This window comes from Hydra vulgaris, chromosome 10 (genome assembly GCF_038396675.1).
Source record: "Hydra vulgaris chromosome 10, alternate assembly HydraT2T_AEP".
Classification (NCBI taxonomy): Eukaryota; Metazoa; Cnidaria; class Hydrozoa; order Anthoathecata; family Hydridae; genus Hydra; species Hydra vulgaris.
The window spans coordinates 44,032,062-44,057,459 of NC_088929.1; the positions used below are offsets into that span (position 1 = coordinate 44,032,062).

At 27.1% G+C, this 25,398-nt stretch overlaps 2 long non-coding RNA genes across 2 annotated transcripts; one reads left to right on the forward strand and one right to left on the reverse strand.

The window, feature by feature from the left end:
- The first annotated feature begins 339 nt into the window (after positions 1 to 339).
- Positions 340 to 16,173, forward strand: LOC136085991 (uncharacterized). Its single transcript, XR_010641305.1, has 3 exons — positions 340 to 433; positions 515 to 729; positions 15,265 to 16,173. It is a non-coding gene; the product is annotated as an uncharacterized LOC136085991 (long non-coding RNA).
- On the reverse strand, positions 9,970 to 25,262 carry LOC136085990 (uncharacterized). Its single transcript, XR_010641304.1, has 3 exons — positions 25,078 to 25,262; positions 14,596 to 14,701; positions 9,970 to 10,201 (listed from the first exon to the last, which is right to left on the reverse strand). It is a non-coding gene; the product is annotated as an uncharacterized LOC136085990 (long non-coding RNA).
- Between the last annotated feature and the right edge of the window lie 136 nt (positions 25,263 to 25,398).

A 25,398-nucleotide genomic window follows, 5' to 3' on the forward strand; every position in this document is an offset into this window, starting at 1 on the left:
TTAAAATAGCCAAAGTCTTAATCCGCCACTGACTAGAAATAAATTTTTATTTAATTCATATTTTAATTAACGAGTTACTTTTACTAGACGAGGCAATGATTTTCACCAATCAAATAGAGCATGCAGTTGTTATTTGATAATGGTATAACATTACTCAAATGTGCCGTTCCTCAAAAACTTTGGAAAAAAACAACAAAAATCAACAACAAAAATAACACTCAAACATAAAAGGAGAAATAATTAAAACATTTGATTTAACATCATGTAAAAATAATCTTTACGAGCATTCAGTTACTGAGTAAACAATAAATCAAAGTTCTTGAACTTCTAGTATTAACATTTTTTATTTTCATAATCCGTAAAGAGCGATATTATTTTTTAATTTAGTTTATGAAAGAAAACTACTTATTTGAAATTGGTTTTTACTACTTTGGTAATTTTTTTTTCTCAACATTGAATCTTCTTCAAAAGAAAAAAACTTTTTAAATTTAATTTTCCTCTTATTTCTTTGTAGGCATTGTTTATAATTTGATGCTAACTGTCCACCTTTGCTTCACTGCACATAACCAACCAAATCGTATTTTATCAATATTAGTTTACTCATTAGTACATTGTCTGTAGTAATGAATGATTCCTAAAATTTTATGCGTTTATATATATATATATGTACGTATATAAAAATAATTAAATATACATTAGCAAGCAAAACAAAGTGAACAGTATAAAAAGGTAAACAATAACAACTTTTTAATTTAATGCGTAGGGAACGATGTATTCTTATTTGTTTTTATATTTGGTGGTTTATTTTTACGAGCTCTTGCAGCTTATCGCGACGTTAGAATTATATTGTTCCGTCTCCACATTTTTGAGTTTTGAGATAATGCGATTTAAAAAATTAAAACTTTAGGAGAAGACATTTAAAAACATTTTTATAACTAATGTTTTCACCGCGATTTTTTTACTTATAACTAAGGTTTCAATAAAGTAGAAAAATATTATTATGAGGTACATAGCACTATCAATAAGTTAATTTTTTCAAAAGGTGGAGATAGAACAAGATAATTCTAACGTCGTGATATATCTAAACTCTAAAATAATCCCTAGTTTAAAATAATCCCTTAGTTAACATATATCGCGATATATGTAAAAACTAGGGATTATTATTTAGGGATAAAACTAGGGATTATTATTTAGGGATATTTTCTACAGCTTGATAAAATTAAAATAACAATTTTATAAAATTCTGCTGTAAAAACTAAATGAGTTAGAAAATAACTAAAAATTTTAAACTGCTCAAAATTAATTTAGGAACGTAATAAAATAGAAACCTTGATTATACTTGACCTTACATTAGTTAAAGAAACGTTTTTAAATCTTTTTTTAATTTGAAATTATAGCGTGCGCATATATATATATATATATATATATATATATATATATATATATATATATATATATATATATATATATATATATATATATATATATATATATATATATATATATATATATATATATATATATATTTACATATATATTTGCGCACCCGGTTGGGCGATGGCCCAGGGCGCCGAATATAAAGGGGCGAAACTAATTTGTTATTTTACCCTTCGCCTTTTTTTTGAATGGGGTTAAATTGAGCTAGGGGCGCCGTAGAAATCTCGCCCAGGGCGCTGGTAGTGCTAAAACCGGCACTGTATATATATATATATATATATATATATATATATATATATATATATATATATATATATATATATATATATATATATATATATATATATATATATATATATATATATATATATATATATATATATATATATATATACAATTCTTCCTGTTTTCTACATAAAACTGAATATAACCTACATAAAATAAATGTTTTGATAGTTAAAACCCTTTTAAAAATATGCTAATTCTTCAAGCATAGTAAGTGTGAATAATTTGTTTAATCTAATTCTATACAAATTTGTGGAAGAAATCTCTAACATGATGCAATGATGAAAAAAACAGATTTTCACAATCTTTATCGTTTCGGAAGAAACATTTCTCTTTAACTTTTTTATAACCCTTTATTTCGCATTTATTTCTTTGTTGTAACAACGCAATTTCTTTAGCCAAACAACTATTTGAAAAAAAAATTGTTAGACTTTAAAACTTTTATGTTAGTAATAACTCTTAGTTAATTAAAGCGCGCGTGTGTAGTGTGTGTGTGTGAGTGTGTGTGTCTATACATATATATATATATATAATATATATTATATATATATATATATATATATATATATATATATATATATATATATATATATATATATATATATATATATGTATATATATGTATATATATGTGTATATATATATATATATATATATATATATATATATATATATATATATATATATATATATACATATATATATACATATATATATATATATATATATATATATATATATATATATATATATATATATATATATATATATATATATATATATATATGCACATAGAGCACCACGGAAGAGCATTTAAGTAGGAAGTTCACACCTTCTTTCTTACCATTGTCGCTTATTGAGCTAGAGCCGCTGTCGAACCTCGAATCTCTAAGTTCTGATCCAGAACTCTAACCACAGCGTCACGGCTGCACATTTAGAAATTCTCAAAAAGATTTTTTTAATTACACCGCCTGGTTTTTTCGACGGTATAAAGGTAATTAAAATTTTTATGAAAATTAATTTTATGCCTACACTTTTATACCGCAAGTTCATTAAATCGGAATTTTCATTTTCATGAAAATTCTGATTTAAAGAGTTTTCAAAAAATTAAATTAAAAGTATATGAGAGTGGCTGTTTATACATACTGAATTTATACGCATCCCAGTGGGCACAGGACATAAATAAGACGTCTTTTGAACTTTCAAAAGACGTCCAAAACGTTCAATAGACGTTCAAAAGACGTCTTTTTTACGTCCTGTGCCCACCGGGATTTGTCTATTTATACATACCATAACTACTTTTTTTTTTTTTGTACATACATCGACTGACTTTAATTGGGGGAACATGCGAGGAGTGCACATACATCAACTCTGGGTTTGGGTAAGAGCGGTAATCTTGATGCTAACTTAAACCCTTTCACTGGGTAAGTATACTACTAGTAACAGACCCAGGGGGATGGGGGTTCTGCAACTCCCCACACACACACATATCCACCACTGCTACCACCAGAATCTGGAAGTCCTAAAATATCTTAGAAATAGAGAATTTTTTTCTTTTTTTTTTCGAATCAAATATGTGATAAACAAAAATGTGATAAACAAAACACAAAAATGTTTCAACATCTCCCCTCCCCACCAAAAAATTCCAGTATCCGTCACTGCACACTATCTGTATATTTTCCTTATTTAAGTCAGTCGATGTATGTGTTCTCCCTACAATATGGGAGAACACATACAAAGTTTGGCAGAGTTACTATACTGGAGACATTTCTATATAATTTAAAAACAAAACATTTTTGCAATTAAAATTTTTGATGAAAAAACTTAATAAAATGAAAATAGAAAACAAATTGCTCTGTAAAAAGTAATGTTTCATTAGAACAAAAACCCAAAATATAATTTGTAGTATTTTTATAATGTAAACAACGTCATTATAAACTAAAGTCGTGTTTTAAAAAATATTGTGAATATCAGCGTTTTTTGTGCATTTTTCGAACACTTCAACATCAAAATAGAAAACTTTTCTTTAATTTTTAGGTCTGTTTTTTATATGAATCTTGATCAGTATAAAATTCTCTATCGTAATCATTAATAAAAATAGGGGTTAGAGAACTAAACTTAAGCTCTTTTCTTGCTCAAATTGAGCTGGGCAAGTTATTAAAAGTCTATTGTTTTAACTTAATTAATAATTGTGTGTGGTGTAAAGTATAAATGTTAAGGAGTTTTTATTGGAAAAAATGAAAAGATATTTTTTTAATGAGTATAACATTATTTTTACTTAAAAACAGCACTCGAAGTGAGGCGGATGCGGTGGGATCCCATCCCGTCACCTTTTTATAAAGTATTCACCCTCCCGCCACTTTTTTATAAATCTCTCTATATAACAATGATTAGGTGGGATGTTATTTTTAATTTAATAAATACCATTCCGTTACTTTTTTTTTAATTTTTTATTTTTTTTTCTCCACTTCGAGCACTACTTATAAACATAATAGAAACATACTACTAACAGAAAGCGATGAAAAATTAATGTTTAACATTATAACTTGAACAACATGTGAAATTTTCTTATGTTTTTAATAATTTATTACTCCCTTAAACGAATATTTACTTATGATTAAGACTGAAATAATTGATTTGTTATTTCTATTATTTCATAGTATGATAATAATTATTCCATAATATATTGGAGCGTTATTATGGAACTCCATAATGAGTTAAAGAATTCCGAATAGAGATAAACATAAAATGGAGAAACTTTCTCTGTAGAAAAATTTATTTGCTTAATTACTGCAACAATGGTCATCTCTTTAGACAGGTTTAAGCTCAATAGATTTTTTTTTTAAATTATTTATTTTAGGTGCCCCAAGAAGTCCTTACTTTCTTATCACAGAGCACCGAGGAAGAACAATGTTATAAAACTTACCCAGAGGTGGTGTTGAACCACAAATCTCTTGTCTTCTAGCTTCTGAGCCAACCGCGCTAACCACTGCGCTACGACTGATAAAAATAAAAATAGATTTTATTTAACTTTTTATTTGATATTTTAAGTTGAATAAATGATAGCTATCATTTATTCAACTTAAGATATAAAATAGCTGGTACAGCTGTTTGATATTGATAACTATTTGTACTAAGCCATATCACTAAGTTGATATGGATAACTATTTGTACCAGCCATGGTACAAATTAGTTAAATTTGATATATATTTAGGAAATTTGTGACCCAGTTAGCACACATACTACAACGTTGATTCAATGTACATTTTTTTGTGCTTATTTTAGATGCTCCCAAAAGTCCTTACGGTCTTATCAAAGAGCACCGCGAGGGAAGAACAACTTTAACAAGAAGTTCATACCTCCTTCCGTACCAATGTCGCTTGTTGGGTTAAAGCTAGCATCGAACATCGGACCTCTGGGTTCTGAGCCAGAACTCTAATCACTGCGCCACGGCTGCTCATGTATATGGGTTAAGGTTGACCCAATGCATATAACTCAACATTGATTCAATGTATATGAATCAACGTTGATACAATGTATACTACCCAATGTTGCGAGTGCAAAATTTTAATCTCAAAGAAAATCTTCCCGAAATATTAAAATATCAAACTACAAGCAAAAAAACATCATTAATGTGTGTAAACTTGATTTAATACGCAATTGGTGAGTCATTCAATTGTTTTCAGTATTTCTGCCTTTCTTTTTTTTTAATTAATTAGTTCATTTACTTTTATAAATTTTTTTGAAAATACATTAGTTTGTAATATTCGATTAATGTATAGTTGCACACTCATCCAGTGCAATATCTGCCCGCTGTCTTTATTCTATCTTTCTAACTCGAGTTATTCTGCCTGTCACTCTAACTCGACTTCTTCTGTCTGTTACTCTGTCTTCTTCGTTTTTTTTAAACCCACTCTTGGTCTGTCAATTATCAATCTATCTATTAATTAATAATTTATTTTCAGACCAATGTTTTAGAGACCGTCTTAAGTTCTTGCTAATAATAGTCATTACAATCATGTTTACAATGTGATTGCATAGATCACATTTAGATTTGGGAGCTTCAAAATTTAGATTTACTCCAGGGCCCCGAGTCAGCTTGAAGCAGCCCTGTATTTATGAAAATTATTAGCATCGAGTAATCAAAAAAATTAATGAAATACATAATCGTAAGTATAATTAGGTATAAATAATGCTAACATGCTTTGAATTAGATAAAACTTTAAGAGAGTAAACGAAAACCTAGTTAGCAGTTATAATACATACTATTATTATTAAATGAACTAACAAAAATTTAAAATTTAAATTAAATGAAAAGATATAAAGGTTTTTAGATTTTTACTCAACTAAATCAACTATTAGTCGATTAGTAAGGAGTCCATAATCAATTAAACTGACTATTTAATTTTTCAAAGTCAACTAATTTCGACTTTCGGCTAGTCGACTGTTAGAAGACGAGTTTAGTTCACTACTCTTAAGTTAGTTTAGCTTACTACTCTTAAGCTATTCTCGTCTTCGTCTTGATATGTGGCCACTTTATGGCAACTAGCCGGAGGAGGATAAACCGCTATTTATGACTTTTTCCTAATTTATATATATATATATATATATATATATATATATATATATATATATATATATATATATATATATATATATATATTTATATTTAAATATTTACATTCCGATTAACATTAAATGCAACGTTGAACCAACATAAAATGATAAAATGCATTGATGAGCCTACTAATAAATACAATGTAGAATCAACGTAAAATTGTTCACTTCACCAGCTTAAAATACAACATTGTTCCAACATTGGATTTTTGTTGTTGGCGACGTCGCATTTGTAATGATATAAAAACATTAAAAATGATATAAAAACAACGTTAGCGACCGATCTTATGCCAAAGTAACTCGCAACCAACGTATGTGTGCTAGCTGGGGATGCTTTCAAAAATTTCCTAATTTTGAACTTATGTCAATCTTACGCCAAACTTACAAGGAAAAAAAGTATACTGAATACGTTCCCTGTGGATATATATATATATATATATATATATATATATATATATATATATATATATATATATATATATATATATATATATATATATATATATTTGATGTCTGAGATAACTAACTTCCAATTCAAAATATTTGACTATATAAGTTTGAACTACCCTCAATTTAAGGGGGTTACAAATTTTATTGAGTCGCAGCTTTTCAACATTAAAAGATAATTTTATGAAACTAAGAATTTATCGATGAATATAAATTTAATCAAGAATTGTAAAAAAAAATATTTTATCAACTTGTTGCTTTTTTAAAATTTTATAATATAATACAATATATTTTTCTGTTGAGGGTAAACGCTTTGAAGTCAACCCTTTGACAGACTCAATAACAGGTTTTACAAAACAACTTAACTAAAACCAATAAATAGCTTGCAAAACATAGCTTGTCTATTTTTGATTTAAGTTCATTAACGGACTGCGATTTAACAACTGAAGCAAGCAGTCTGTTCGATAATTTTAACACACAATTTGTGAAGAAGCTTCAACGAAAATCATTTTTGAAATAGGTATCAGTATTCGTGTAGATCATCACACGTCACTTTTTAATTATTTTTAGGAAGAACATATCATTCAATTTTTTCTATATTTTTATTGCATTTAAAGAACTATAAAGTGTTTATAAAATTTTTTTTAATGATATTAAATAATCTAGTTCTTTTAAAAAATTTGTCAGAGTTCACTTTTTTTTGCTCGCCAGTGTATTTATTATTAATAATATGACGTATTAATAATTAAAAACAAAATTAGTAGTTATATTAGTATTAATATTATTATTATTAATACTACTACTATACTACTACTACTACTACTACTACTACTACTACTACTACTACTACTACTACTACTACTACTACTACTACTACTACTACTACTACTACTACTACTACTACTACTACTACTACTACTACTACTACTACTACTACTACTACTACTACTACTACTACTACTACTACTACTATAATTGTTGCTACTATGATTATTTTTAATATTATTATAATTATTATTGTTATTTTTATTATCATTATTACGAGCAGGGCCGCTCCTAGCTCACTCTGAGTCTGGGGCAAAATTAAATTTTAGACGCCTCTTACATTCACATGTCACAAATAGTAAATGATTTTTGGAATACTATTTTTTGAAAAAAACTGAAACTATTTTTTGGTGAAAATATGTTAGATGTTTTTTCCATATTTACTTGAATGCTACTGATATTTGATTAATGCCTATCTAATGCAGTTCTATCTAATGCAGTTCTATCTAATGCAGTTCTATCTAATGCAGTTCTATCTAATGCAGTTCTATCTAATGCAGTTCTATCTAATGCAGTTCTATCTAATGCAGTTCTATCTAATGCAGTTCTATCTAATGCAGTTCTATCTAATGCAGCTCTATCTAATGCAGTTCTATCTAATGCAGTTCTATCTAATGCAGTTCTATCTAATGCAGTTCTATCTAATGCAGTTCTATCTAATGCAGTTCTATCTAATGCAGTTTTATCTAATGCAGTTATCAACGCAAAATTTGCTTTCATAATTTCAAAACGGTTGTTTATCTAAAATATTGTTGTAATAACTTTTTTTTCCGAATTTTTAAAGTTATTTTAAATTTGGTTGTTAATTTTAAAGAGGAAGCTACTAATTTCAATTCTAGTAATAAGTCATTCCACTAATCTTTATTTATTGAATATTCAGAACCAATTGTTGAAAATGAATTGAACTTTCATGTATGCTTTAAAAGAACTTTGTTTAAATCAATAATTCATTAAAAAACTTTGTTCCAGATAGCTTTTAACACTATAAGTTCAAAAGAATGTAACCATGCAATCATACCAACGACTTCCGCAAAATTATCTGCTGGCAAATTCTCTTTATTTCTTATATGAACAAGTGAATTAAAAATTCCTGAACAATTTTTTACTAATTGACAAACAGAATCTTTTCCTAATGTATCTCTGCAGTATCATTTAAAATAGTTACATAATATTTACTTTTTTTTATTTATTCTATCTTTTTTTTTGAACTTTATTGCCATAAATTTCCAAAAACTCGTTTTGACTTCGTTAAGATAGTGATTAGACATTAATTTACAATTATCTCAATATTCTTTAGCGTTATCTAAATGATTTTTTAACGTTTTGTTGTAGTGACGTTTTGTTGTAGATGACCACAGTCATCTTAATCATCTTCTTTATTTTTTGCTAAAAAGAACTAATATATTAATAATTTGTCTTCATTTTTCTGTGTTAATGCAAAATTGCAAGTCTAAGTCGATGCCTCATCTATCATTTATTGCTTTCACTAAATCTTTCCATAACAAATATTTTTCTAAATATTTTTGTTGCCTTTGTAACTTACATCGTTGTTATAAATTTTTTATGAGATACTTGGTTAAAAAGAAATTCTCTTGATTTGGTAACCAGGGCACTTGAGTACATTTCATTGTCAAAAATCTTTTACTTTTGATTACGTAATGAACTACTAAGTATATCACTGATGATAAAGTTGACATTGAAAGTTAAAGATGTTGGAGATGCTTCTTAAGTATTGTTTTTTAAAAGATATTTTATTTCTCAAAGAAAGGTCATTCAATTATTTAATGAAATTCATCATAAATAACAGTTAACATATAAAGAAGGCAATTACTTTGATTTTAAACTCCCCAAGTGAATTGGCAAAAACAATTTTAGATTTAATAATTTGTTTTTTGTTTGGTGGACAGTTTTTGTAAAAGGCATTATCAGTACCATATATACATGCTAATTTTCAATGTGATTAAACAATGCAAACGATAAAATTATTTTGATGCTTTTTTGTTGCTTTTTATTTCTTTGTGACAATAGCAAAAGTAAACAAAAAATTTGCTGGTTTGATTAATTCTCTGTATTAATATAATTTTTTATACTATATGAACTTGTTTATCTAATAAAATCTGTTCGCAATAATTGACTCACAGAAAAAAGCCAAGAACTATGTTTTACTTATGAAGGATTTTCAAGAACTGCAAAATGATCAGTTCTTAAAAACCTTCTTAAAAAGTTGCGATTGAAAAATTCTATAAACTTAATGAAACTGAAAACTTTCTTAAACCAATCAAGATAAGACAACTTGTTTAAGTGTGTAATGGGATAAAAACTTCTTTAAAATATAATAATAACTAACAACTGTTTTATGTTTGTCTCTGGTATATTTTTAGTGACATTATTGAGAAAGCATTGAAAAACTTTAACAAGTATCAGGTAGTTTTATTATATAAATTTATAAATATTTAGCAAGTATTGCAAAAAATTTGACATTAAAAGTTTAGAAGTTTCATCGATTTGTTTGTAATGCAAGATGATCCATCGATGATCCAAAGATGAATGTTGAATACTCATAATCTTCCTGTCATTGAAAGTAATTTGTCTAAAAAAAGGAAAGTAGAAAAGATTCTTAATCATTTTTTTCAACAATTCAAGGAACAGTTTAGAGAGATCAATTGCGGTAGGTTAAGTTTGCCTAATGATCACATTAGCCACTGGATTTTTTATTCATACATTTTATTTCACAATTTTTACACATTTGTCTGTCGTGTTAGCTTATCTATATGCTTTTTATGGTATCTGACTTTTATGGGTTTACTGGTGTTTTAATAAAAGTTTTCTGAGCCTTTTCCAATATATTTTTAACAATTATTGCCATCTTTATTACCCATCTTCAAAAAATATTAAAGCTATTCTATATATATATATATATATATATATATATATATATATATATATATATATATATATATATATATATATATATATATATATATATATATATATATATATATATATATAGAATAGCTTTAATATTTATATATATATATATATATATATATATATATATATTAAAGCTATTCTATATATATATATATATATATATATATATATATATATATATATATATATAGAATAGCTTTAATATTTTTTGATTATATATATATATATATAATCGATTTTTTGATGAGATTAAATAAAAATAACTATATAATTTTTACTACTAAAAGTTTCATGCGTTAAGCAATCATCAGGTAAAAAATACCATGTTTTTTTCGTTGAAAAATATACTCTTAATAAACATCGTGACGTTTAAAAACAATTATAAAACTGTTACTATTTCCGAGCGTTTGGTTTTTTAATCTTTGGGCTCGTGGTTGTCAAGTAAGAACTTGTTTTCATGACGGCGCTTAGATATTATTTCTATTTTTTTTTTTAATAATTCTTGCATACCTTTGTATGATATTATGCAAAGTTGTATGATATTATGCAAATGTTGAAGCTATGTGAGTAGAGATCAAGTTAAGAAAGTTGAAGCGGTGCTTTTGACAAATGATATCATCCATATTAGAGTTGTTGAAATATCTTCCAAAGTTTTGCAGCAGGTCATTAATGAACTGAACTTCTTGCTATTCCCATTCAAAGTGCCTCTAGGCGTTAGTACAGATGTATCATAGTGTAGCCAGCTCATTGCGTTTGTACGTTATATACATCTAGAAACATAAAGTATGAAAAAAGAGTTTCTGTTTTTCAGTTCACTTTTGGGAACTAAAAAAGCAACGGGTATTTTTAGTACGATAAAATTTTTTTGATGCATAACACAGCGATGATTGAAAGAATAAGCAGTTTGTGTACAAATGGAGCACCTAAAATGCTTAGAAATACCTCTGGTTTTGCAGTATTAGTCGAAAAAGAGGTTCCTATTGTCACAATAACTGATTTCTTCTTACATCGACATGCATTAGTATCACAAACTTTACCTATTTTCTTGAAGGAGTCATGGCGAAGTGTATTAAAATAGTTAACAACATAAGAGTATCAAGTTCTGGAACCTTTTGTCAAAGACTAGCTTACTTAATCCATATTTTTAGTTGTTTGAACAATATAAACTTGTCTCTTCAAGGTCCCACCGTCAGTATCGTGGATGTAACTGAAAAGCTTTTTTTGTTAAGTTGCCACTTTGGAAAAGGAGAGTGACTGTTAGTATTACCGGGAGTCTTTGAATGTTGGAAGAACTGCTGTCGCACAGTGAAGTGCAATCGGTAAAAAGGTTAAATAGAGAAGTAAAAAGGAAGTCTTAGAACATCTCGAAACACTAAAGAACTCGTTTGAACAATACTTTTGCCCTAAGAGCCTTAATCATGAGACTTGATTGCGTAGCTCATTTATGATTAACACCAATGATGAAGATCTAATTAAAGATGATTTAATTGATATGAGATCCGAAGCAGTATTGCAAGCTGAATTTTATGCAAAGGATGTTTGTGATTTTTACTGTAGTTTAAGATAAGCTTACCCTCACCTTGTTAAACGTGCGATGTCCGTATTAATTCTTTTTGGTACTATCTTTGTGTGTCATTCTTAGCATTAGTGTCAATAAAAACAAATCGTAACATGCTAGACGTCAAAGACAATAGGCGTCTTAGGTTGTCTTAGACAATTCCTAAGTTTAGTTTAGCAACCATCTCATTAAAAAACTTTCATGCGCTAAATTTTTATTTAATACTATTAAAATAAGGTGTTTTTTTCAATGTTTTAATTTTTCCCTTTACATTTAAAAATAATTTTGATAGAGTCCGTCAGATTGTTAAAATTTTGAAAGTATAAATATATATGTACATATATATATATATATATATATATATATATATATATATATATATATATATATATATATATATATATATATATATATATATATATATATATATATATATATATATATATATATATATATATATATATATATATATATATATATATATATATATATATATAATTCGGTAGTGGTGTATTGGTAAGAGCGCTCGCTTTGTAAGCGAGAGGTTCGGAGTTCGTGGGAGTCGAACACGTCCCTGAAAGTACCGCGCTCAACTTAGTTTCTCCGCGCAGTGGCCTTGCTCGGCAAGGTTCGTGTTTCGGAGTTAAAGAGTTGAGAGAGGGTTGCACCAGGAATAACAACTAAAAAATTTAAAAAAAAAAAAAATGAGTCGCCTCCTCGACTGTAGTGGCCCCCTCGGGCCTTGGGGAGGTGAATAATCTAAAAAAGTAAAAAAATAAAACTATGTATATATATATGTACATATATATATATACATATATATATATATATATATATATATATATATATATATATATATATATATATATATATACATATATATATATATATATATATATATATATATATATATATATATATATATATATATATATACATAAATATACATATATATGTGTATATATATATATATATATATATATATATATATATATATATATATATATATATATATATATATATATATATGTTACTGTTACCCGCAGTACCAGGAATATTATTTTATAGTATTAAATTATATTATAAACATTAGCATTTAGCTAATTCCTGGTACTGCGGGTAACAGTAACATATATATTATATAGCTCTAGTTTACCTATTGAGCACTCTTTCAAGTATACAATATTATACACGATAATATAAAGATATTTTCTTTATTCATATATATATACACTTACGTATATATATATATATATATATATATATATATATATATATATATATATATATATATATATATATATATATATATATATATATATATATATGTATATATATATATATATATATATATATATATATATATATATATATATATATATATATATATATATATATATATATATATATATATATATATATATATATATACGTAAGTGTATATAATATAAAGATATTTTCTTTATTCATATATATATACTCTTACGTATATATATATATATATATATATATATATATATATATATATATATATATATATATATATATATATATATATATAATATAGAAAGCGAATGTTTTACTATAAATTAGTGCCGTGGCTAGAGGATTGTAGCCCCACCCATCCTCCTCAAAAAAAAAACTTGTCATTAAGGCCCCAAAATCTTAAAAATTTTACCACTACTAAATTACTAATTACTAAAAGTTACTACTTTAAAAAATACTAAAAATTAAAAAAAACAAAAACAGACTTCTTAAATTTCCAAATGAGCCCCCTAAAATTGATGGGTATCCCCCTCCCCTTCCCTAATTGGAAGGTGAGGGGGAGTTTAGTCATGCATCTGGCTTTATTTAATAAAATGAGGCTGGTTGACATTTAACAAACAATTATTTTTATTTCGAAGTTTTTATTTGTTTGTTTCAAAAATCCTTCTTCATGATTTATTAGTTCCTTTCCATGAACTTATTATTTATTAAAATCCCAAAAAACAAAAGCTTCCAAATAAAAAAACTCGCCTTCGGTATTTTCAAAAGCCATATGTTTAATCATGATACAGACAATCTAATTTGAAAGAACTAAAGTTTCAATAAATTTCCGAAAGACTACCTGAATTCATCTACAAAAAATTACTTTAAGAAAAAACTTTTCTTTTTTGATAGTTTGAATATTGCAAATACAGTTTTTTTTATTGCTTTTAAAATAGCACCCTGTTGCCATGCAACATGGATCTATTTTAAAAGGATCTATTTTAATTTTGTTAAAAAGGTATAAATATACTTTTACACGTTTTACACGTATTACTTATTTACGCTATTAATTAATAAACTCCTTTTTTCGTGAGTCTTTAAAGTATTTCCGGCAGTTTATCTTATGATTGTTAGGGAGAAAAAAGCAACAAGGAATATCAGCATAGGTTTTAAGGTTTATCAAGTTCCATAAAGTTTATAACTATCATTAATTTATAAGTACTAATAATATTCATCAAAATTTTTACCTTTTAGTTTTGTAACTTTTAAATATTTCTCCATTTTTTCATTTTTCTCTCAAGAACTTCTTTTTTCACAATTTCCATTCTTAGAAACCGTGTAAATTTTCCAAAACTAAATATTTAAATTTTAAGAACACCTTATTAAGAATTCATTTCAATAAATTCGATCAAAATACAAACCATTTGTTTTCTATTTTATATAATTAATAGTCGCTTTAAGATAGCCTTTAAACTGCTTATTGAAATTTAAAATAATTACAATGGCTTTTGTTAAAAGGGTATTAATTTACTATCACGTTTACGCTATTAATAAATAAACTCCTTTTTTTTCGTGAGTCTTTAAAGTATTTTTGCTTAAGCCGCTGGTTTAACTTATTATTGTTTGCGAGAAAAAAGCAACAAGGATCATCAGCAAGGGAATTATTATGTTGGTATTATAATTATTAATATGCATTATTGTAATATATAATTAGATTTGAGAAGCGACTATTACAACGTAAAAACACGTTTTCAAACAATATAATACATTCCCGTACTGCGTATTCAGTTAAAAACATTTTACAATTGTAAATAGTTCATGTGAATTAAATTCTTTTTATTATGGTGTCCAATGATAAAAAATCACATTAAGTATTATTATGGTCTTTTTAAGTAATTTCTTAAACATTGTTTTAGTGACACTTTTGTAAAGACATCAGAAAATTGTTTAAAAACCAAAGTAATATGTTTAATGCCGTTTCGAGTGCTACAAAGTCTGGTGGCAGTTTATCGGAATTGCGATATAAACACTCACCAAAGGTTCAGAGAGCAAAGCCTCAAATTGTGAATACTCCAATACAAAAAAGCGATCCTATAAAGTTTAAAGAAAGTTTGGAACTATTTAACAGGTCTCATTGTAAATTTACAGAAGGTTTATGGCGAGCTGATAAAGTATACTTTGAATGTAAAGGCGAATTAAGCGTTACACTACAGATGTGCACAAAATGTAGAGACTTAGGTAAAGATAACACTAAGACAGACCAATACTATGTCAATACTGCAGAAGTAGCACGCGAAAGAACCATTTTATGTTATGCTTGCATGCACACAATGATTAATGAATTTCTTGATAAAAACAAAGTAACAGATGTACCAGAAGAACTAAATCGATTACAAAAGTTACAAACAAATGAAATTGCCGTTTGCTATCACGGAGATCATTCACATTAAATAAGTTGATTACGTGGCAACAATAGAAAAGTTTAGTAATACGCATCAACAATAAGAGTAAAAAGATGGTAAAATTAAGTGAACTATGATAAATTGTTTTAAACAAGTTAATTTTTAATTAAAAGAGTTATTGCGAAAATGTTATCTCAAATATATTATTAAGGGGATTTCTATTTGCTTCTTATCTTTGAAAACTTTACATGATTAAGTACGGCAGTTCTGAAAACTTAAACATGTCAGCAGTTCTAAAGTAAGTAGTAAAATTGTTGTGGTAAGGTGTCGGTAGATTTAGGGGTGTCAAGTAATAGCTGTAACAAATTCATGGGTCAAGGAACTTACTATACAATTAGACAATTTTTTTCTTAAAAAACATTATTTACAAATGTAGTTAATATAAATTATAAATATACGTTGAATAAAGATAGAATAAAAAAGAAATTTTCTTTTCAAAATCCATATAAAAAAGTTGGTTTTGGTCCCAAAAAGGGACTAAAACCGTTTACACGATTGTTTAACATAGGGTGATTGTTAAGCTCTGAAATTTGTACAGTTTTATACCAATGTAAACTGCAATCTGTGCCAGATTTACATTCAAGTCATCAAAACTTGAAAAAATTTATTCATTTTTATAAGAGTTGGTGATTTTCATAATTTTTCTCGCCAATTCAAAATTTCAAAGATACAAATTTAAATAAACGAGATTTTTTTTTTGGTTAACATTTGTTGGTCGTTGTACAACTATAAATAGCCAATAATAAAAAAATAATATACAATGATAGAAAATACAACAAATATAAACAAGGTATCGGAAAGAAGATTGCGAGGATTTTGTTGTCAGAACCTTAAACAATCATTTAACAAGCAAAAATTAATAAACAAAAATTTAGAAAAACAAAAAATTTTGAAAAAATTTAGAAAGTTTAGAAAAAACAAAAAAACCAATGAAAAATTAAGAAAAAAAAATTAATAAACTTTTACAAAATTGCAAGGTAAATAATCTATGTATTTGAAGAAAGATCTAGAGGATCTTCTCATCAGATTTTATACATGTGTAAACCAACATATAAATTAAAAAGTTAAAAGTGTAAGAACAATAAATAAAATAAGTAGGAATAAACTTTTATAAACGTTGACATGCATATAAAAAATAATAAAGGTTTTTAGTTTATTTTTGAAAATACAAAATTAATTAAAATTTAATTAATCTTGTACTACCTATCGAGCACCTTTGGAATAAAATTGTTTTGCCGAATTTCAGTTTTGAAGTGCTAACTACTTTTTGCCTTTTTAAAAATAAAATTAAAACCTTTTTAAAGGTTTTTAGTTTATTTTACTTTTATTAAAAACAAACTTTAATTTAAAGCTTGTTTGACAAAAAGATTCATTTAAAAAGTTATTATTTCTCAAAATATATTTACTGATTGGTTTGAAAGTAAAAAGAACTTTTAAAACAGCTAGGGATAAATTATTTATCCATAAATATACAAAACATGAAATATTAAATACATTTAACTTGTATACATTTAGAATTCTCATTTTAAAAAAATAATGCTTCGAATGAAAGAAGCGATTTGCAAAATTGATTAAACGGATTGCGCGTTTCTGACGTAGATAAAGACGTCGCAGCTTACTTTTTTCTGTACTTCCCCAAGCAATACTAGCATAATTTAAATAACTATGTATAAATGATTAATAAAGTTGAATTAAAACTTTCTTATTGAGGTAGATTCATGATATATATAAGATCCCCATGTTTATAGAAATTTTTGTGCTTATATAATCAATATTATGATTTTAAGTAATGTTTTCATCAAGATAAACACCTAAAAATTTTGTAATAAAACCTCTTTTTATTTCCTTTTGATCGATCAAGATTTAAAGTAATTTTGAAGGCAGAAATCGCTTTTTTTGTAATCGAATGAAATAAACCCTTTTTTTATTTTATTAGTATTTACAATGATTTATCATAGACTGGAATGATAACGAAAATAAAATACGTCATTTTTCAAGGAACAATCTTTGTAGTAAAATAATTTTCTATTAAACACTGTGTAATTATCATAATTAAAGTTAACCAATCACATTCCACGTTTAACAAAAATTATCAAATATATATGATATTGCTTCATAACGTTATAAATGGTTGCAAATAAAAGATGGAAGTTCGTAAACAATATTTAGAGTTAGTTTATTGTTATTTTTTTGTTGTGCTTTTGAACGACTAGTAATAAATTTCTAGATTAGAATTTAACTAATAAATGTCTGAATAAGAATTTGGTAGTATTTTTGCCGGATTTACAGAAAGAAGTTTTATATTTTTATATTTGCTTTTAAATCCGACAAAACTACTCCAACACAAAATAAAATCCTGGAGGGATTTATTAAGTTCCTGGTCGAAATAACAGTTTTAAAGAACGTAACTAACCTATAACTGAACAGGCAAGCAAAAAATAAGGTTCAAATAGGTAGTAGAGATTAAGGTAGAGAGTTTTTGTTTTAATTAACTTCTTGATTGATCGAATAGTTGTTAAAAACATATCTAACAAACTTTTGCTTTTATTGATTCATTTTGATTGCAACTCTCAAAACTTATTGATTACGTTTTAAAATTTTCCGTTTTTTTGCAAAGTCGCCATTTTGACTTGCTTCTGGAATAATTATACTACAAAGACTGTAACGCGACTTTAATTCATTTTCGGCTTTGTTCTCCCTCCAGCTAAGCTATTATACCTCCTTAGTATTTACGGTTAACTTATCACATTTGGAGCAACTAGATAAATGTCTGAGTTGTTCGTTCACTGTTTTAAAAAGTTCAGGGATACCATAGTTAGAAAGGAATAAGTTTGTATCATCTGTATACATGATGCTCATTAGTTTTGAGGCTTTATTCAAGTCATTTATATCAATTAAAAAAAGGAGAGGTCAAAGAATTAAACCTTGTGGGACTCCACAGTTTATATCAAGAAAAGTGGTTTGATAATCATTGTTTAATGGTACAAATTATTTTCGGTAAGATAGATAAGTTTAAACCATTTTAAATTTTTTTTTTTATTCCGTAGTATTTAAGTTTATAAATTTAAATATGGTGATCGACCGCATCAAAAGCTTTTAATAAGTCAAGCGAACATTGGATAATTACATGTTTAGTTGATTGATTGATGTAAAGTAGATTATTATCATTAAAATATTTGTATAGCCTTTTGAACATAGTTTTTTCTAGAGTTTTCGAAAATGTGGAACAAAGATGGGTTACTAAGATAGCGATAGTTACTAATTTCAGATTTGTCTCTTTCTATAAGAATAGGAATAATTTTTTCAATTTTTAATTATTCTGGGAATACTCCTTGATGGATAGAAGCTCTAACAATTTAAAAAAAAATCTTTTAATTGTTCAAAGATATCTATAACTATGTTTCCGTTAATTTAATCTGCTTCAATTGCTTTATTTTTTTTAAACAAATTTAAAGGACGAAACCGGATGGAAGGAAGGTGGGGATGGGGGAAAGGGCAGGGGCATTGCCCCCCCCCCCCACTTTTTTTTTAATTCTTGAAATAGAGGACTTTTCTCAGAATGCTGTCAAACTGTTGATCCTGGTATTTGTCACCCCTGCGACAAAATCCAACTGTTTAAAATCTCCATGCCAAAATTACTTTAAATAATTATGGGACCTTTACTATTTTTAATTTATATTAATGAAATGAATAAAGCTTCTCATAAAACACCGTCAATTATATATGCAGACGATACAGATTTATTCTACAACCACACCGATGTATAAATATTGTTTGTATAATATATATGTTATATAACAAATATATGTTCAGTGTACATTGTTAAACAATGAACATTTGAACATAGTTATATAACATTATTTGAACAATGATCTTGTTCAATGTTTATCATTGTTAAACAATGAACAAATAATGAAAATGAATTTGTACATTGTTAATCAATTAACTAGAAAAGTTTAACCAATGGTTTATGTCTAATAAATTATCATTAAATAGTGAAAGAATTAGTCAACTCTCTTCCATAAAATAAGACAATTGACTAATCTTCATTTAAAGTTGCCAAAACTGTCAACCAATAAAAATCAAATAAATCGAGTAAATCATACAAAGTTTTTGGGAGTAATATTTGATGAGAACCTATCATGGAGAAACCATATTAGTCTCATTGATTATAAATTGCGCATAATGCCTTACTTCAGTCATGTGCTTTGTTATGTCTCCTTCGCTAATACTCTTTAGGCTAAGACGCACAAAACTAAATTAATAAGATTACAGAGTTTACAAAACCACGCATTATAAGCATTTAATTATTTAAAGAAATTAGAAAACCCTTTCCCTGGAATGAAACAAACGAACGCTCTAGATATATCAAACTTAATTCGCTTCAAATAATAATATTTATATAAAAATTTAACAATAACTTGCTGCCAAAAGTATTTTCAGATATTTTTACAACGGTATTTACTCAAACATACAATCTTCGGTCAAATACCAACCATAACTACCACTTGAGTAGAGTAAAATCACAAGTGTCAAAATTTTCAATTATGAGTCTACGCCCGTCATTATGAACTCGTCATTATGGAATCAATTGAAAAAAATTATATAAAAAATACGAAAACTTTTTTTTTAAACGACAAATGAAATCATCTTAATTTCTGGCATACATAAATTTCTGATATTTTACCACTTTTTGGAACATTTTCAATTTAATTAGTACAGGTAAGAGACTATTAAAAAGACAACCTGTCTAAAGTTAATAAATAAGAGTATATTAGTAATTTTATTTTGTTAAAGTAATATTTGGTAGCCTTTGTTTTATGTAGTTGCTAAATGCCGTTTTTTAACAAAACCTGATCTATAGCACCGAAAAAAAAAATTGATAGGTTTGTGGAGTTCATGCTTAAACTAAATGTCAATGATATATTTGCAAAAACGATTTTACTTGGATTAAAGTTTCACATAATTTTCTATCGCAAGAAGTATCTCTATAGGCAGAAGATCTCACTCGATGTTACATCATAACAAACATCCAAAGCAGTGCATTAAAACCTAATTATGACACTGAAAAGACTAAAAAGATTCATACAATTTTTTTTTACTTAAAAACATCATCAAAACTCGTCCAATTCTTTGCGATCGAGGAGCAGGGTCTAGATATTGTTTGATTTTAATTTTTTTTAATGTTTTGGTGTCATAGTGCTACACATAAAATCACTGCAACGTTAATTTGTTTGTTATTATATGCTATTTATGCCACCTTTAGTATGTCAGTAAATGCGGAACATTTTTCTGCATCCAAAATAGACTTTTTATCAAGGGGAAAATTGCAACTAGTATTACACTATTATTTAGATTTCAAATTTAATCAAATTTTAAATCTTAAACCATGGGTCACATAATGTTTATAACCCACTTATTTTTTTAACGTTTTACATTTTTAGAAAAAATGTTAGAAAATAAAAAATGGGTTTCAAGTCGTTTTCATTGGTTTCTCTGCCATGTTAATCGACTGGAAAGAATGATTTAAAACACCTGAGGTAAAAATTTCTTTAACAGAAAACCTCTAAAAAAATTCAGTGACAGACAAACCGGACACGTTCGTTGCCATGTCCTTCATAGTACATTATAAAAGTTCATTCAAAAATATAAACTCTGGGCTATAGTTTAAAAATCTTTTGTTTAAACATAACGGAAATAACGAAGTATTATGCAAAAACTCTATATTTAATACTTCGTTGTTTCCTGCCCCTTTCCTCTAAAAATTATTCCCTTCCCCCTCCCTCCCCCCTCCCCCACCCTTCATCAATGAGAAATTTTTTTATTTGTTGAATTTTCTCAGCTGCTTTTAGCTTTAAATGTATTAACTAATTAAAACATTTCAATACACAATAATACATTTTAATTATTGTTTTTAGAAGTTTAATAACTATTGTATTAATATTTTTATTTAATAATTATACTATTATTAATTATATTTTCAATGATGACCTAGCCGTAGACTGCAGTTGCAGCGATATCATTGACTGATAAAGCCGTAGATGCGACGGAGTCTATATTAATTAACTGACTTTAATTGGTACAGGAGTAGTGGAGTGTATATTGACCAACCAAGGGTTTATGTTTAGACACATTTAGATTACGGCAAAGCACTTTTTTTATTATAAGAAAGATTTTTAAAGATTTAAGACTTGAAAATAAAAATATTGCGACACAAAATCAGATAACCCTTTCTCTGGAACAAAACATCACAAAGCACTACCCTACCCCTCACCCCCTTCTTCTTCACACACACACCCGCTATCGCATGAAGTATTTTGTGGACAACCTTTAAGAAAAAAAAGAAAACATTAGTGTGCGTGTAATTAGATCTTTGATATTATTCAATTCTCTTTTTTTATATTATGCTTTCATCAAATTTAGGTTTTACACCAGATAAATTAAAATTAGCTAAAACTGGTTTTTAAGAAGGGCGACATTAATGGTACTAATTACAGAACTATTTCTGTCTTAGGTTTATCATTTAATTAATCGAACTTAAAGATCACGTAACCGAAGCTTTTAATGATACTAATTTTACATTATTACTTTTTATCAATTTTTCTTAAGTCCTTTTATCGAGATGCCTATGAAAAAACTAAAGGTCAATAAAAATAAAAAATATAACCTTACATTTGTTTATTTGACAATGAAAAATAATTCATAGTTTACAAAGCAAATGAAACAAAAAATAACGAAGAAATAAGGAATAGTTTGTCTATTTCTGTTAATCTATTTTTTGTGGGGAAGCTACAAAAAGTTTTCTATAAAAATACCTCAGTACTTAAAACATTCTTTTTTTTTTTTTTTCAATAATTTTTTCATTTATAAAGAGATATGGTAATTTAAGTGGCCAGTTTAATTCTTGTATTCTTTTATAAAAGAATGTAAGTTGAATTTTATCTCCGTTTATTGAGAGTTTCTTTGCTCTGAACCTATTATTTGCTTTCATCGGATCTATATTTATACCTTCATAGAGCTGATTAATTTTACTATTGGACTTATTTAAACCTACCATATATAAAATACTATTTTGCATAAAATGCAGACCTTTATGCATTTCATAAAAGTTTATTTTACAATTTTACTGATTTAAATTGAATAAATTATTTGTGATACTTTGTGTCTTTTTATATTTCAGTAGAGGTTGGTAAAAATTTTATGTAGTACTTTTTTTTTTACTATAATAAACCTAAACCTGGGTTGAGTCTCTGTGCTTGTTTTCAAAAAAGTTTTGAAAACAAGCACATTTTGAAAATTTGACACTTTTTTATTTATCAAAACTTGAACCTGAAAAGACATCTGACATTAAAAAATTCACGTAAAGGCAAGACACAATGTATACTTTTTATACAGGGTGCGTCAGCTATTTGAGAATATCGCGTAATGTCATCATTTCATTATGTTGATTTTTTTATTTTTTGCAGATAATTAAAAATGACAGATAATAAACTAACACAAGAAATCAAAAAACATGCAGTAATAGTAGCATTAAAGGCAGAGCATAGCGATTTACAAACTGCACAATTTCTTAAAGTCGCCCGATCTTTTGTTCTTAAAGTACGCAAGGAGTTAGAAAATGATGGTAATTGTAATCAAGCTGCTAAACGTAAAAAGCACGAGCAACGGTCAGATACGACTAGAACAATTGAATTTATTCATCAAGTTCAGAATATCGTTGCCGAGAGCCCCCAAAAGTCAATGAGGTTCATCACAAAGATCTGGGTGTTTAAAAAGCCAGAATTTGACGGACTGTTCATGAAAATCTTCGCTACAGGTCTTATGTAATAAGGAGAGTCCGTTATGTCCGAGACCACCTAAGTGAACCGTTTGATAAGGTCCAAGATGCTGTTAAACAAACTGAAACACCCTGTTGAGCAAGGCATACTTTGGTTTTTTTCAGATAAGAAAAAATTGATCAAGATCAAAAAGTAAACAGAAGAAATGATAGATGGCTGTGTGATGACTTTTGCAAAGTTCCAACAGTTATGCACACAAAATTTCCTGCAACTGTTATGGTTTTGGGGTTTGTTAGGAAAAAAGGGCATGTGATACCACCACACTTCTTTCCGCAAGGACTAAGAGTCACTTCTGCTGCTTACATTGAAGTCTTGTGTATTGTTGTTAAGCCTTGTATTGATAGAGTAAGAAATGGAAGGCTCTACATTTTTCAACAAGACTCTGTACCAGCACATAAGGGTCAAAACACTCAGGAATGGTTGGCGGACCATATTTATGATCACATCACTCCAAACTTGTGGCCTCCAAACGTTCCAGACCTGAATCCATTGGATTATTATGTGTGGGGCATCGTTGAGAGATATGTTAATAAACATCCCCATAACACCAAAGATTCTCTAAAAGAACCCATTGTGCGAGTAATGGACAACATAGATGAGGGCCATCTCAAGCACGCTTGCAGTCGGTTTAGGTCTCGAATCAAAGCTGTTATTGAAGTAGAGGGGGATTTCATTGAATGAAATTATTAAACAGCAGTTTATCTTATATTATTTATATAATTGATTTTGATTAAAAATATTTTCTGTTTGACTTTTTATCATTTATAAAAAATTAAAAATATGTGCTCAAATAGCTGACGCACCTTATATAAATATATCACATATAAAAAATGATATATGTAGATATGTTATCATTATTATATATTAGCTATTCATGTTGTACAATAATTTGTCCAGCTAAATAGCACAAAGGAAAATAATTGAACTACAAAAAAGTAAACACGTTAAAGTCAGTTTTTATGAAATATTGTCTTCTAAAAAGAAAAAATATTAGAATTAAACCTGATTAATAAAAAAAATAACTTAAAACGTCAACCTTTCTTAATTTCAAAACTTATGTTTGAATTATTTTTTGACATAAATTATTAGTCACACTTTCACAGCTCTTTTATGTAGAAAACCCTAGCAACAAGCTAAAATGCAAAATTTGCTTATATCAAAAGCGGAGCTTTTTATTTAGTACAATCAATGACGGTTGATCAAAAAAATAAAAATAAAAATGGGTTTGCATAACATCCAGTGGCAGATTGGGCCTTCGGGACACCGGGATATCTTCTAGTTACCCGGTTAAACCAGAGGTTGTGAGGCTATTGGTATATAAACTATCAAATTATCATTTATTCTGTGATAAAAATGAAACAATATATTGGCATATGTAACCTATGTACATAAAATTGTCGTTCAAACATTAAAGAAATATAACTAATACCGTTTTTTGTCTTCATCTACAAATGAATGAATGAGCTTCATCTACAAATAAACAAAACTACTTATAGCCAGCAATTCAAAATTTAAGACTATTTTAAAAACATTTTTGTTAAACAACCCATGGTGATATAACTTATGACAATGAGATAACTGATTTGCCTTTAAAATTAAAGTTCATAAAATGAAGCTAATAATATTATAAAGATAATGAAGCAAACATTATAATATTATTGAGATAACAAAGTAAATAGCAGTTAAATATATTTTTTGAAAAAAAAGCTCTCTTTTTTTTTACTGTGTTTGATTTACAATAATATTGTAT